This window comes from Balaenoptera borealis (assembly GCF_965194805.1).
Source record: "Balaenoptera borealis genome assembly, chromosome: 12".
In the NCBI taxonomy this organism is placed as follows: Eukaryota; Metazoa; Chordata; class Mammalia; order Artiodactyla; family Balaenopteridae; genus Balaenoptera; species Balaenoptera borealis.
The window spans coordinates 95,514,142-95,531,114 of NC_138869.1; the positions used below are offsets into that span (position 1 = coordinate 95,514,142).

At 41.0% G+C, this 16,973-nt stretch overlaps 1 protein-coding gene and 1 long non-coding RNA gene across 2 annotated transcripts in view; one reads left to right on the plus strand and one right to left on the minus strand.

Moving 5' to 3' along the window:
- The window catches only part of TPMT (thiopurine S-methyltransferase), a 102,859-nt gene that overhangs the window by 83,231 nt on the left and 2,655 nt on the right, over positions 1–16,973 (plus strand). The gene's annotated exons all lie outside the window — the stretch shown is intronic.
- LOC309607674 lies at positions 670–12,401 on the minus strand. Its single transcript, XR_014232498.1, has 2 exons — positions 4,255–12,401; positions 670–3,558 (listed from the first exon to the last, which is right to left on the minus strand). It is a non-coding gene; the product is annotated as an uncharacterized lncRNA (long non-coding RNA).

The window sequence follows — 16,973 nt, forward strand, 5'->3', positions numbered from 1 at the left end:
CCTTGTGCCTCTGGGCCTTAGCATATGGTATGAACCTCCTTCACCTTGTTCACTCAGCGAATCTCTGTTCATTTTTTATTGAAGTAAAACTCACATAACATAAAATTAACCATTGAAAACTATACAATTTGATGGCATTTAGTACATTCACAATGTTGTGAAACCACTACCTCTATCTAGTTCCAGAACTTTTTCATCACCCCAAAAGAAACCCCATACATATTAAGCAGCCATTCTACTTTCCCACCTCCCCTCAGCCCCTAGAACCACTAATCTACTTTGTCTCTGTTTTGGATATTTCATGTAAATGAAATCATATAATATGTGACATTTTGTGACTAGCTTCTATCAGTTAGCATAATTTCAGTACTTCATTCCTTTTATGGCTGAATAATAGTCCATTGTATGGATAGACCACATTTTGTTCAGCTATTCATTAGTTTATAAACATTTGGGTTGTTTTCACTTTCCGGCTATTATGAATAATGCTGCTAGAAACATTCACATACAGGTTTTTGTGTAGACATCAATTCTCTTTGGTGTATACCTAGGAGTGGAATTTCTGGGTCATATGATAATTCTGTTTAACTTTTTTGAGGACCTGCCAAACTGTTTTCTACAATGGCTGCACCATTTTACATTCCTACCAGCAGTGTAAGAGGTTTCTAGTTTCTTTCTGTTCTATTTTTTCTTTTTTTTTTTTTTAAGACTCAGCTCAAGCTTCATCTCCATTGTAAAGCTCACCATAGCATCTTTTGTGTCCTTGCACTGGTCACTCTGTATTTCTATATCGGTCTCGCACACCAGAGATCTCCTTAAATGTGATACAATTACTTCCTCATATTTATATTCCCAGTACTAAGCCTTCAATCAAAACTTGTTGAAGAAATGAATGAATGAACTAGCAAATAATGTCTGAAATGAGTTTTTCAATGTTTAACCAGTGTGTTGTGTGGGGCAATGCCTTGGTATCCTCTTGCTTAGGACCTGCTACCTCTCCCTAATCCCTACCTTTGTTACCCAGTCTGTAAACCTGGGTATTTTTGCCCTAGCCTCCTAATTAATTCCCCAGTTTCCTCTTGAGACTGAAGTCTGCCTGAATTTCAGTCCCCTTGTCTGATTCCTGAAAATGTAATGGGTTTATCCAGCCACCACGATCCACTCTGGGGAGTGAGCCCTATCCCCATGCTTCCAGCCACTGTCTGGGATCCTGCTCTAACCCTCACGGGTCGCCACACATGCAGACCTGTCAGTTATTAAAAATCCCTGTCACATTCGTCACACTGGCTCAAGATTATTCTCCCCACATCAGATACAGATATTGCATGACACTGAACTCAAATGGCCACAACTTTTAGAACACCCTCTGCAGGGCTATGAGCGGAGGGCTGTCACACAGAACAAACCGCAGAGCCCAGTTCATTGGCTCATCTTCATCCCATTCCATATCATCGTTCTTCTTCCTTCTCTTCTGCTTCCTCTTCTACTTCCTCCTCTTCAATCTTTTTTATTCCTCCTCTTCCTTCAATTCCTTCTCTCCTGCTTCTTCTTTTTTAAAAAAAATTATTTATTGATTGATTGACTTTTTTTTTTGGCTGTGTTGGGTCTTCGTTTCTGTGCGAGGGCTTTCTCTAGTTGCGGCAAGCGGGGGCCACTCTTCATCGCGGTGCACGGGCCTCTCACTATCGCAGCTTCTCTTGTTGCGGAGCACAGGCTCCAGAAGCGCAGGCTCAGTAGTTGTGGCTCACGGGCCCAGTTGCTCTGCGGCATGTGGGATCTTCCCAGACCAGGGCTCAAACCCGTGTCCCCTGCATTGGAAGGCGGATTCTCAACCACTGCGCCACCAGGGAAGCCCTCTCCTGCTTCTTCTACCTCCCATTCCTCCACCTCCTTCTCTCCTCCTTTTTCTCTGTCTCATCCTTTTTTTTTTTCTCTTCATCTCCTCATCCTCCGCAGCCCTTTGTATGCTTTATGATCTTATAATCAAAGTTGTGACAATCTCTAGATTGTTCCATCTTCTGCCGCTAACAAGGTCAGACTGTTCTTGATGATGATGATTATGATGACAGTTATCAGATGTTTCCTCTTCGCATATACCATCTGCCATCCTTACAAAGTTCTCTGTGAGCCCGAGAAAGGATGTGTATCTTGCCCAAGGCCATACAATTAAAAAAATGGATCTGGGATTTCAACCTATGTCTGTCTGGATCTAAAACCCATCTTTGTTACACTCCACTGCTCTAATTCCCCTGATATGAGTTTCTTTGCTACGACTACCACAACCTTCTCCCAATTCCAATCGAACCGTGATCTTTTTCGAAAGGAAACTGCCAACAGCCTGGTTAATACCTCACACGTGACATTCTTACCTTCAGAGCCTCCTCAGTCAAGACACAGCAGCCCCCTCTAAGCCTTTCGCCCATCCTATGTGTTGCTCCTTAAGTCTTGCTAATTTGAACTGCTCATTGGCAGTTTATTACATTCTGCTTTATACTTGATAGTAACACATATTGATTTATTTTTTTAAATATATGTCATATGCTATTCATACTAATAGGCTTGTAAACCTATTGTATTTTTTGGAGGACTGTTTGTCTACCTCTCAAAAGTCATTAAAATGTTTATATGATTTGATTCACTAGTACTATTTCTGGGAATTGATCACAAGGGAAATACGTTTTGAAAAAGCGATGTATAATGATGTTTATAGTGGCATTAATAGGATATATATTTTTTTAATGTTTCTTTTTTAAAAAAACCAGGGTATTTATTTATTTATTTTGGCTGTGTTGGGTCTTCGTTGATGCGCACAGGCTTTCTCTAGTTGTGGCGAGCGGGGGCTACTCTTCGCTGAGATGCACAGGCTTCTCATTGCGGTGGCTTCTCTTGTTGCGGAGCACAGGCTGTAGGCGCGCAGGCTTCAGTAGTTGTGGCTCGCAGGCTTAGTTGCTCCACGGCATGTGGGATCTTCCCGGACCAGGGCTTGAACCCGTGTCCCCTGCATTGGCAGGCGGATTCTTAACCACTGCCCCACCAGGGAAGTCCAATAGGATATTTAAAAAATCAAAGACACCCCCCCACCAAAACCCTAGATGTTTAACAGTTCAGAGTGATGAAGTAAATTACATATGAATGATGGGATATTATGTAGCTACTGAAAAGAATAAATGTGATGGTTATGTCTTAACACTGAAACTCGTAAAAGAAGTAGGCTACAATTCTGTACACACTATGATCCAACTATTTGAAAGAGACATGCATATATCAGTACAGGTTGGAATGGATTTCATAGTTAGAAAATAGATGCACAGTTAACGTGGTGTGAGAATGGGTGGGATTTTTTTCTCTCTTTTATTTTTATCAGAATTTCTTCTTTGCAAAATTTTAAAATTGATGAAATGGTGGACTGTTAAAGTTCTGAGACAGTTCTAGATAGTGGGTCTCTTCATTAATACTCAAGTTCATCAATAGGTGGCAATGGCTCTTCACCCCAGTGAGCAGTGCCAGTCTTGGGCATGACAGCTCTGGCTTCTCAAGAGGTCTCATGTCAAGAGTAACCTGCCAGAGAATTTTTTTTTTTTAACATCTTTATTGGAGTATAATTGCTTTACAATGGTGTGTTAGTTTCTGCTTTATAACAAAGTGAATCAGTTATATATATACATATATCCCCATATCTCTTCCCATTTGCATCTCCCTCCCTCCCACCCTCCCTATCCCACCCCTCTAAGTGGTCACAAAGCACCGAGCTGATCTCCCTGTGGTATGCGCCTGCCAGAGAATTTAATTTGGGATGAATACATCCCATTGACATTGGAGTGTGAAGTGCCAGGAAACAAGAAAATGGGATTGATTTGCACATCATTTCAGCTAGAGTACCAAACTGGGATGGTCTATAAACAGATAGGAACCTTTGAGGCAAACTTAGTAAAAATTAGCAAAGTAGCCTAGTAAAAATTCAGGCTCTCCTCCCAAATTGAAGATTGTTTAATTTTCTCCTCCCTAAATTCTTTCTCAGATTAACCCCACCCATATGTTGCTTAAATACATTCTTCTCTGCACAGTGAAAGAGGCAGGAATTTTTAATGGTGATAAATTAAATGTCTATAACCAACACACTAGGATCCAAATAGTAAATGTTAATCAGAGCTGTTAAGTAAACCATTAAAAAATTCTTTTTCATACCAACACTTCATCAGCAATGAAATGGACATGACCAATCTAGCCCCAAAGACACTCAGAGGGAAGCCTCACCTGCAGAAGTCATCTCAGAGACATTCCAAAATGATTGTGCATCATACAGGCCACAACATGAAAGGATTTGGTCAGGCTGGGAGTCAGCAGTTCTTCTGGGAAGCATTTCATGCTTAAAAACTAATAACATTATCCTGGAACTCAGAGAAAGGATTAATAATGGAGGTTTAACCTTCAGATAACACTTAGTTTCTCCAGAATATCTGAATCCTTGAAGACAAAAAAGAGGAAGAATGTTTACAATCAAATCATAGCTTTGGAAACACTGAACTTCCTTTAAAAAACAGGATGGGTGGATGCTGAACTAAATTCAAGGGTGTGTCTATTCATCATTGGGTGGATCAAGATGATGCATTAGTGCTGCTTCACCTACAGACAACAGGGTGATCTCAGACCCTAGGAACAGCTCTGTCCTCTGGGTACAGCCCCTATGAAGCCCAGGTTGAAATTACTTCTTTGTATTAGTCAGCCACCAATTGTTTTTAAGATGAGTATTCCATTCATCCTTGCTATGTGACCACTAAAGTCTGAAAGCCCTAACTTACTGCCATACAGATTTAATGATCTCTGTAGTTCAGAGGCAGGATGATGTGCTCAACTGAGAAAAAGAGTGATTCCTAATGCACAACCAGAGACCAAAGCAGGAGGCCAGGAGACAAGGATCCAACATACAACTACAGCTATGATGGGTATGGAGGGAAAGTACCAATACATACATTTCATGGCTATAAGAACAGGAAGCTCGTGTTAGTACAGGTGCTCCAAGAGTCACATGTCAAATGGGGATTAAATGTGCAAGGAGTTTAGCAGGAAAAATTCCTATGTGAGAGAAAATGAAGAGAAAGCCATGCAAGGCTTGGAGGACCATCAGACCATCACGCAAATCTGACCCTAAGGGAAGGCGAGAGGGAAGGAAGATCGGGTAGAAGTGTCCTCAACTGCTCTGCAATTAAAGGAAGGCTCAGCAAGCCATTGGGTAGCCCCAAACCACAGTCAGCTGTAGAGGCGCCCCCTGTCTTGCAGAATGGCCTGCCTTAGCATCTTTGCTTCCCTCAGTCCCCGGCAGCCCTTGGGGGGCATCCCCTCAGCACACACACTTCGGCGGGTTTCAGAGCACAGGGCTGGGGTTCTTGCTCAGTTACACTCCCCAAAACCGGAGGTCTAGAAAGCCCAGTCTCAGGGCTGTCTCCAAGTTGCCTACAAATCAAAACCCCACTAGTACTGACGAAAGGTGGTTTGGGTAAGGATACAGATTGTGAATATACGCAGCTGATGGAAAACAAAAACAAAACAAAACAAAACAAGAAAACCAAGAACCAAGCTTTGGGAGAAAGTAAAAGGTGAGCAGAGAAATGGCAGGATCAATTTCTTACCTTAACTATGAGCATAGCCTACTAACCTGCTAACTTGACCCACAAAAACAAACAAAACTGACACTAGCCAGCTATTTTGCTATAGAAAAGTCAACATTCATTGATTAATACTGACAGTTGTTATGGTTTGGACTTTAGCCTCAAAAGACGAAGAAGATTGGATTTAACCAGATGTTGGATTTTAGAATATTTTCCCCAAAGAACAACTGATCTGTTGAATATATTGCTCTGGATGGAGTTGGAATAAATTTATACCAGATTCTTGGATATCTGCCTGTTTATTTTGAATAATACTAGACTAATAAAATGCAGGCCAAAGCATCTCTCTGAGACAGATCAGTCAAATCAAATGAAATATATGGAAAAAGACCCAAGTGCAAATGAAAATTTACTGCATGGTTAAGTTGGCATTTCTAATTAGCAGGAAAAAGATAATTTGATAAATTGTGTTGGAACAACTGGTAGCCATCTGGAAAAAAAATTTTTGAATTCTTACTTCATATGTTATACCAGAATAAACTCAAGAAGGATTAAACATTTAAATGTTAAGATAAAATAAAAGTACTCTTGGGAGAATTTTAAAATCCTCTCTGAGTGGCAAAGGACTTTCAAAATGTGAAACAATACCCACATGCCATGAAAAAATAGAAATATTAATCTGACAAAAAAAAAGTAGTTTTTGCATGGGGAAAAACACCTTAAACAAAAATGGAAGACATAAGCTATAAAAATACTTTTGCAATTTATATTATACAAAGGCCCAATTTCCCTAAAATATAAAGAGATCCTATAAGTCAGTAAGAAAGACCATCAACCAATAGAAAAATGGGCAAAGCAGATGAAAAGCTATCTCATGAAAAAAATATATAAATGGTTCTTCAATATATAAACATGTAACTTCATTCATAATAAGAAAAATGGAAGTTAAAATTATGGTAAAAAGTGAAAAAGCAGAATTTTTCTGAGATGCTAGTTTTTTACTATCATACTTGCAGAGAGGAATAGCACGCTGCCTTAGCTTTGGTCTCCTGAGAAGCAGGGACCAAGATGGGATTAGATATGCAAGGAATGGATTAGGGGCCTTCCAGTGAAGGCAAAAGAGAGCCTTAGCCCATGATGATGATCTGACCCCTGGGAAGGCGAGAAGGAAGGAGGAGAGAGGGTTGGATAGGGAGAGTCTCAGGCTTCAGCAGTTCTAAGAGAGTTTGCCCAGGCTGATAGAGAGTCCTTGAGCTGAAGTCACCTACAGAGGAATCCCACATCTTGCAGGAACGGACCTTCCTTAAAGTCCTGGCTGCGCTTAGCCACCGGCTGGGAGGAGCCGATGGGGAGCCTGGCTTCAATGCACATGCAGTGGTGGATTCCAAACACTGCAGTAATAATTACATTTTCTGCAGCATGAGGTCTGAGTGGGGCATTTTCAAGGCCATGATGCATGGTTTGTTAGCAAAGGTAGAGGGAAACAGGCATTCTACACTGCTGATGGGAGTGTAACTTGGTATAAATGCTATAGAGGGCACCTCTCAAAATTTTAAAGGTACAAGCCACTTGAGCCTGCAATCCCACTTTTACAAATTTTTCTTAGAGACATATGTATGTTTGAGAACATTCGCTTTGGCATGGTCTGTAATAGCAAAAGATTGGTAACAACCTAAATGTGCATTCAGTAAGGAACTAATTAAATAAATTATAAAACATCATGCAGCTATAACCAAAGAAGAAGAAAGCTCTTCCTGGACTGATATGAAACAATCCTTAAGATACACTATTAAGTGACAAAGGCAAGGTGATGAACAGTACAAATAGTATGTGAAAATTTGGGTTCAGAGTTTCTAGCGGGGGGTATAGATGTACAAATTTGCTTATAAATGCAGAGAATATCTCTGGAGAACACAAGAATCAGGAAACATTCCTTGTCCAGAGGAGAGGAACCCGGCTACTGGGGGCCATAGATGGGAGGGACGATTTCCACTGATTATTATGTTTTCCTTTTGAGTTTTGAATCACGTGAATTCAAAAAATAAACACAAATTTATTTGCATAAATACAAATTTAAAAAGAATGTGTCTTCCTGACGATGCATGCTATTGCTATCCTCAATAAATGAGAAGTGGATACTGTGTCCCTAGGGGATAATTACTCAGCATAAATTACCTTGGGTCAGCCTCCCAGCTACTGACATAGAAACTCTCCCCTCACAAAGTCTAAATACTTAAAATTTACAAATCAATATAAAAAGCTTACATAGAACGTGTTTTACCCATCAACCTTGACAAATATGCCTTCACAATGGTCTGCAGTGTTCACATTTCGGAGTTTTGGATCCTTCAGGATTTCACTCAGGAATGTAATATCGGGAGAGAGCTGGCCGGTGACCTCCCCGTTCTCTTGCCAGGTCCCAGTCCATCCTGAATCATGACCGCCCTCCCCCGCGCACATGTGGACCAGTCTGCGTATTCACAGTTCATTTACACCCTCTGAAAACGTTCATCCTTTGACCACCCCTCAGGGCAGCAGCATGGGCAGCCCAAAGAAAGATGGAACCCGGAAAGAGATGCATACAGATTGTGGAAGCAGCATTGAGGCCATTGGGGAATTTCAGGGTATCAGGTATCTGGAGAACAGACAACAACTGGAGTGGTGGATTTCTAATGTGTCAGGTTGGCTGGGCTGGATGCTATTTCTCAGAAGTGCCTTACCTGGGTGTCTGGTGGGAGACTTGGTGGGTGAAAGGAACAGCAGCCATTGTGTAAGTCACGTGCACGGTTGCTAGTCGGCTGCCTCACCTCACGCCCACGGGGCAGGGCCTGCAAATGCTGCAGCTCCCCCTGGGTCCTCCTCAAGCTTCTCTGACTCCTAGGCCAGGTGTGTGTGTGTTTAGCTCTGTGACAGGGGCCCTGGCTTTTGCAGGACACCCATACCATTAAGGTCAGAGTCAACAAGAACTGACATGCGTTTCAGTCTATCTTCATGGGGCTCCTGGGCTCCAGTTTGCTCTCGATCTTCTCACTTATGTCCATCTTCCCTCCCCACTGCCTGCCCTGTGGACTTCAAGCGACAGCATCAGACATGATGACAACAGACTTACAGAGGCTGCTTAGTCACTCCCATTACTGTGCAAGGTCAAAGCCCTACAACAACTCTCTCTCCCTGCAACCCTCCCCACAAATGTGTGTGTGTGTGTGTGTAGATATGTACATCCCCTAGTCATTCTGCTTCTCAGGTTGAACCCTAATTCAAAGGTGTGGGCTCTGTGGTCACATCCCCTTGGCCCTGTGGACTTCTTGCACTATGAGAATGGGCATGGCTGGAGCAGGGCCATCCTTTAAAGCAGAGCACCCAGGTCAGGGGTCTCAGGTGCCCAGGAATAAGGGGACACATCCCAGGGTAAGAGGACAGAAGGTGCCTGGAGAAAGGTTACTATTTAAGACAGATGGTCAGGGGTTATTGTGAAACATTTTGTATTATTTTAACCTTCTGATTTCTTTATCATGGTCATGCTCCTGTGTTCAATACCATCATTGTGTCTGATCATGAATTATTGACAAAGGTCATTAAAAAACCTAATTTGCTTTGCACTAGGTTTGCAAATGACCTATTTTAGGTTCATTATCATCTCCATTTGCAAAATGCATCTACTTGTTTTGTGAGAAGTTACCTCTTTCTAGTATTAGAGCCTTTCTTTAGAAATTTTTTATTTGTACCTATTTTTATTTTTAGACTACTTTATTATGAAATATTCTTAAACATTATAAATCAAGAGAATATTATAATAAACCCCAACATAACAAGCACCTATATTAACTGACATTAAGCCACTTCTGCATCATCTGTGATACATATTTGATAAAGTATTTAAAGCGAATCCCAGACATCATGATATTTGCCTTTAACTAGTTCAGCATACATCTTTTTTAAAAATGATGTTAATTACATAACCAAAATACTATTATCACTTCACAAAAGTAACAATTTTAAGCACATCTTACTTAATTATCTTCTAATATCCAATCCATATTGAAATTTCGCTGACTGGCCCCAAAATATCTGTTCATAGTTGATTTGTTTGAATCTGGATCAAACGCTCCATACACTGGATTTGGTTGTTTTGTTTTAAAGGCTTTTACAGGAAAATTTATTGTCACTCCTTTCTCCCTTCGTCAAACATATGAAGATACTTGACCTTTTATAATAATGATTTCATAGACTGTGGAGGCAATAAATACATATGTATCCAGAGCCTTTTCAAGGTCAATAGATGCTTGAACTTCACTGGGCTCTTGTGGAGAAAGCATTCACATAACCAGCGAGGGTCTCAACAGCCTTACAAGTGTTGCCTTACAATCTATTTTTGGAAACACATCTGTCCATGGCCACTACAGTGCATTAGTTCCTCCACAGAAATGTGGGGTTTTCTTATTCAAAAGGGAACAGTCATTTTTAGAGCCATATTTCTTCCATTTGTCTCAGAATTTTGGCAAAGTCTTTAGGAAATGCTTTCTAAAATTACGAAGCTGTACCAGCAGCGCTACCTGGAAAGCAGAGCAAGGGGGTAGGAAATAAACCATCCCGCAGCAAGGGCTTCGTATGGAAACCTGAAGTCCTCCTAGCTCCCATGAAAGCACTTTCCCTGGAGAAAGATTTTGCAGGTTATTCTTTTCTTTCCATCTTAAAAACCTTCTGGAGACAACTACAATCCCTGCCAGCAAAGACCTATAGAAGTGTTTAAGAGGCCCTAGGAGGTTAGAAATTATAGTCAAAGGAGCAGACACATATTCTGAATCTTTCAGTGAAGGAAAAAGAGTTTTTTCACTTCCACAGGGAGGGAAATATTACTTCATTTACAGCTGCCTTTAATTGACTCCAAACAAGATTAGTTTGTGACTTTCTCATGGAATTTTCACTCATCTGTCTTTCTTTTTTTAATATGAAAAACTTTTATTAGTTTACTCAAATATATAATTGTCACAATTCTAGAACAATTATTTTTATTAATTTATAAAACCCCCTTATTATACATATTATATTTTAGTTTATATTTGACTCTGTTTCTTGCATTTCTATTCTGATCTGTTTTCCGTGTACATGAATTATTGAATTTATAATACATATTTTAAGTCATTACTATTATAATAAATATTTTATTATTTTAAATCACTACTAATACTTTATGTTTTAATATTTACTATGTATTAGGCACAATGCTAAGTGTTTTAAATGGATTATAGCACAAGTTACTCAGGCCTCTACAAAGGGCATATTACATCTATCTTAATCAGTTGACGTAATAATTGTTCAGAGAATGTAACTAAATTGTCTAGAATTGCATAGCTAACAACTAGTTGTCTGTCTTGATATTAACGTGACTAAAAGAAAACTGTTTTTTTTTTTAAAAAAACAAATATATCAGTGCTTGTTCATTCCCAAGAGCATCGTCTTTACTGAACATCCCAAGAAGGCAGGGGTTTGGGGGAGTTGGGGCCAGGGACAGGGTGAATTAGTATCTTTGGTGGCATAAGGCAAAGACACTGGAGTCTGACACATTACAGGAATTACAGGGAAAGCCAATAGGAACCCTTTCTTCACTGGGTTCTGCAAGAGAATTAAGCCCAATGCCCCAAGGCATCCATTGTGTGTACTGAATTAACTTTTCTCCCAGGCATCTAGAGCAGGGCTAGTTCTGTGCTAACCTTGGGAGAAATGATTAAAGAGTCACTGGAATCATTTTCTGTGTTCTGTGGTTCGGAGGAGGAACCTGGGTTGATGAAAGTCTACAAAGCATCAAGTTAAAAGGCGTGGGCAGAGCGCCAGGCAGAGGCTTGAAACAACGTCTGGAGTTGAGGTCAGGTAAGACCTTAGGCTCTCCAGGCCTGCAGATTCACAGAAAAGGAGTTTTGAAAGGAAAACCTGTGACCTGGCCAAGGGTTAACATCCTGAAAGGTGTTAGGGAGTGCATGGAGCCAGGGTGGACAGTCCCCTTCAAAGCCAGTTCACACATCCCAGTGATGACATCTTAGCACTCTGGGGTCTCATCTCTTGGAATTGCCATCACTTTCATGAGAGCAAGCAGACTAGTTTATTTTCACTTATACTTTGGTTTTGTACCAACCAGTATTACCCAGCAGATTCACGCATTTTACCTCTAGACTTAACTACAAATGACTTTAAGTTGTTTATGAACAAACTGAAGAGACAACCTATGGAATGGGAAAAAATATTTGCAAATCATATTTGATAACGGGTTAATATCCAAAACATAGAAAGAAGTTATATAACTCAATAGCAAAAAACCAAATAACACAATTTAAAAACAGGCAAAGAAGCTACATTGATATTTCTCCAAAGATATAAGAAAGGCCAACAGGCACATGAAAAGATGCTCAACATCACTAGTCATTAAGGAAATGCAAATTAAAACCACAATGTGATATCACTTCACACCTGTTGGAATGGCCATCATCAAAGCAAGATGAGAGAAAAACTGCTGATGTGGATGTGGAGAAAAGGGAACCCTTGGGCCCTGTTGCTGGGATTGTAAATTGGTGCAACCATTATGGAAAACAGTATGGAGAATCCTCAAAAAATTGAAAATAGGGCTATCGTGTGATCCAGCAATTCCACTTCTGGGAATATAACCAAAGGTAACTAAAACACTAAACTGGAAAGATATTTGCACCCCTATGTTCTTAGCAGCATTATTTATAATAGCCAAGACGTGGATACAACCTAAGTGTCCATCAATGGATGAATGAATAGAGAAGTTGTGATATATATATATATATATATATATATATATATATATATGTATATACACACAATGGAATATTATTTAGCCATAAAAAATGAGGAAATCCTTCCATTTGTGACAACATGGATAGACATTGAAGGCATTATCTTAAGTGAAATAACTCAGAGAATAACAAATAGTGTATGATCTCACTTATATGTGGGATTTAAAAAACAGAAACAAAAACAAAAAACAACAACAGGGACTTCCCTGTTGGTGCAGTGGTTAAGGATCCACCTGCCAATGCAGGGGACACGGGTTCGAGCCCTGGTCCGGGAAGATCCCACATGCCACGGAGCAACTAAGCCCGTGTGTCACAACTACTGAGCCTGCGCTCTAGAGCCCACAAGCCAAAACGACTGGAGACCGTGTGCCTAGAGCCCGTGCTCCGCAACAAGAGAAGCCACCGCAATGAGAAGCCTGCACACCGCAATGAAGGGTAGCCCCCGCTCGCCGCAACTAGAGAAAGCCCACGTGTAGCAAAGAAGACCCAATGCAGCCAAAAATAAATAAATAAATAAATAAATAACTGTATTAAAAACAACAACAACAAACTCATAGAAAAATAAATCAGACTTGTGGCTACCAGAGGCGGGGGTGGGGGGAGCGGGAACTGGAGGATGGTGGTCAAAATATCCAAACTTTCAGTTATAAGATGAATCAGCACTAGGGATGCAAAATGATGTACAACATGATGACTACAGCTAACACTGCTGTATGCTATATAGGTAAGTTGTTAAGAGAGTAGATCCCAGGAGTTCTCATCACAAGGAGAAAATTTTGTTTCCTTTTCTTCTTCTTTCTTTTTTTAAGATTGTATTTATATGAGAAGATGGATGTTCGCGGAAGCTGTTGTGATAATCATTTCACAATACATGTAAACCAAACCATCATGCTGTACACCTTAAACTTATACAGTGATGTATGTCAATTATTTCTCAATAGAACTGGAAAAAAAAAAAAAATCAAGCCCATCTTCCTGGCTTCGTTACTGACCGGCTGTGTGACTTCAGTCACACCACCTAATGTCTCAGGTGCCAGTTTTTCTAAGGCAGTAATTGGATTAAATGATCTCTCAGATCCTTTCCAGCTGGAAAATCCCAGGACCAGGTGACAAATGAAGACCTGACAGCGCTGAGAACGTTCACAAGAATGTGTCACAGCCTCTGAAGGGAAAAGAATTTAAAAACATCATGATAACCTGTGCATTTACTTCCATGCTATTTTGCAAAGGACAGAGATCCCACTACTCAATTCATTCATTCAATGGACACCCCTGAGAAGATACTGGGTGTCAGGTTCTGTGCCATGGGCTAGCCATATTCAGATGAGCAGGGCAAGTTTTCTACCATCTTGAACAACAGTAAGAATAAAAATATCTACCTTTTACTGGGTTCCTTTGAAGTGCCCATCACTTCATAGATTCTGATTCCTTAAGGCGCTCACAATCCAAGAGGGAGACAAACAATCAAACCAATGGATTGCAGATGCCTTTAACTGACTCCAGACAAGATTAGTTTGCTAATTTCCCATGGAATTCTCACTGTCTTCAGTCTGTCTTGATATTAATTTGACTAAAAGAAAATTGTTGCTTTTTTTTCAAACAAATGTATCAGTGCTTGTTCATTGACAAGAGCATTGTCCTGACTGAACATTATTACTGATAATGTTACTAATAATGCCCCATCATAACCCACTTTTCTCTTCTATCTCCCATAGTATTTTATGACTCTTTTATGGAAGCTGCATAACGCATTAAACTGTAAAGCATAATAGTAACAGACTATTACTTATATTGCCTATCTTATTCTTTTGTGCCAGAAAAATATAGGTGTGTCAGGGCAAATCTACTATCCTTCTTAGGAAAATCACTCACATGCATGTTCCAATTTGTATGTGCATTGAAATCCCAAGGCCACCACTTCCCAGATATTTGACCTTGAACAAGTTACCTAAATTTTCTCTTTATTTTTTACCTATCATATAATGAAGGATAATAATAATAGTGTGTACCTCAGAGAGTTATTGCGAGAATTAAATAATAAAACTGTGCTTGGGAAGTAGTCAATGTTGAATAAATATTCGTTACTGTGAGCTATTGTGAGATATAAATATTATTGTGGTAGATGGTTTGGAGCCCTTCTCTAAAGGAAAAAACTCACTTTGTTTTCCATCTACTCACTACTCACTGAATCCATCTGCACTCCAAATGTGTGGGGTTTTCCCCCTTACCAAGCAGTTCTCCAATTTTCAGGAGACACCAACTGGGTTTCCTAAAATCTAACTCATTTCTGACACTACCCACCTGGATGCAGTTTCAGATCCCACAGGTTAAGGGCTCAGTCCCACAAGACTGCTCTCCCTTCCCACCTCAGATATCAATACCAAGTCCAGGTCATCCTACATGTTCTCATGACCCCCTCCACTGTTCAATAATTTGGAGAGCAGCTCACAGAACTAAGGAAAACAGTTTATGTACTAGATTACTTGTTGATTATAAAAGGATACAACTCAGTTAGCCGGGTGGAAGGGAGGTGTGTGGGAAGCGGCACAGAGATTCCATGCCCTCCACAGGTACACTACGCTCCCAGCGCCTCTATGTGTTCATAATCCTGGAAGCTTCCCAAACCCCATCTTCGTGTTTGATTCAACCTCCAGCCCCTCTCCCCTCCTCTGAGATAGGGGTGGTGGGGGTAGGTGAGCTTTAAGTCCCAACCTTGTAAGCACATGGTCAGTTTCCCTGGCAACCAGCCCTCATCCTGTGGTTATCTTTACAAAAATCACCTCGTTTCCCCTTTAATGCTCTGGAGCTATTTCAGGAATGAAGGATTAAAACCAAATATTATAGTGAAAGATGGTCCTATGCTCTAATCACTTACGTAATTACAAGAGTTTTAGGAGCTGTGACTCAGGAACCACGATGAACACCAAAATATATATTTCTTTTTAAAAAAATCATTTTTTTTTTTTTTTTTTTTTTTAATTTATGGCTGTGTTGGGTCTTCGTTTCTGTGCGAGGGCTTTCTCTAGTTGCGGCAAGGGGGGGGGCACTCTTCATCGCGGTGCGCGGGCCTCTCACTATCGCGGCCTCTCTTGTTGCGGAGCACAGGCTCCAGACGCGCAGGCTCAGCAATTGTGGCACACGGGCTTAGTTGCTCCGCGGCATGTGGGATCTTCCCAGCCCAGGGCTCGAACCAGTGTCCCCTGCATTGGCAGGCAGACTCTCAACCACTGCGCCACCAGGGAAGCCCCATTTTGCATTTTTGATAGAAAACGATAACACAAAACGTGCATTAGAATGGCCACACTTTTATATTGATGGCAATACATGTTTTATACATTTCTTTTGGGAAGCAATTTTTCACCAGGTATAAATACATTCCTATCTGGTAATCAACATTCTGGGAATCCTTCCTGGGTTTAATAATCCAAAATGCAGGAGAAGGTGCATGAATGGAGATGTTAATTTATGTGTGCTTTTTATAAGTTTAAAGTTGGATGCATATATATTTCTTATTATATGACAACATCACACCCACCTTGGGGGAGAATTACTCCCCTGCCCCATCAATGCTAGCCTTGACCATGTGACTTGCTTTGGCCAATGACAATTGAGAAGTGATATGCATCATTTCCGAGCAAAAGCCTGAAGAGCCATTGTGTGGTCTGCCGTCTTTTCCTTTCCTTCTGCCACAAAACTGGCATTGTCCCGGCTCAGGGCTGTTTCCTTGGCCTGGGAGTGGACATGAGAATGCCTGGAGCAGACCCACAGCCAGGCTGTGATGGACAAGTCACATGAGTGAGGCATAAAGCCTTGTTTTTATAAGCCACTGAGATTCGAAGGTTGTTGGGTTACCATGGCGTAACTTAGCCTAGGCTGACGGATACCGTTGTTAAAGTAGATTTATAGAAAGTCTCTTATTTAAGTATTTGCCTGCGCCATCATTACTCTTTGATCCTCTGTAGACTTAAGCCATTAGCAGTTTTTACATCGGCCTGGAAGCCCCCTTCCGGCTGAAATAGCTTGAAATCGGATGATTCCAGAGTCTCCGGGATGTTTGTTGATCAGGTGTCTGTTGGATCTTCAGAACCCATGGCATTTCCGGTTTCTAGAGTACAGTCCTGTGAACCAGCTCTTCCTAAAGGAGAGCATATGTGTAAAGTGCACAGACCGGAGAGGGTGGGGGTGGGCGTCTCGTGGCTCGTGGGTGCAGCAGCTGCATTCGTCGCTTAAGCTGAACTTTGGGGATTGTAGAGACGGTTGAAAAGAACATCCGGCCGCGCCATGCTGTCAGGGAAGCCCCCCACAGCCTGTCCATAGCTCAGGCCCACGACCAGGATCTTCTCAGTCTAGGTCAGCTCTCTGATGAGGCTTTACTTCTACACAGCAGGCCCGTGACCTCAACAAGCTGCCTTGTTCTTCCCTGAGCTTCTTTTTCCTCAGACTGACTCCAGAATGCCACACTGTCTGTTTGGTTCCCAGAACTCCCCTTGCTGCTGGAGAAAAAGCACGTCCATCCTTTTATTAGCTTTTTTTTTTTTTTTTTTTTTTCCTGCTT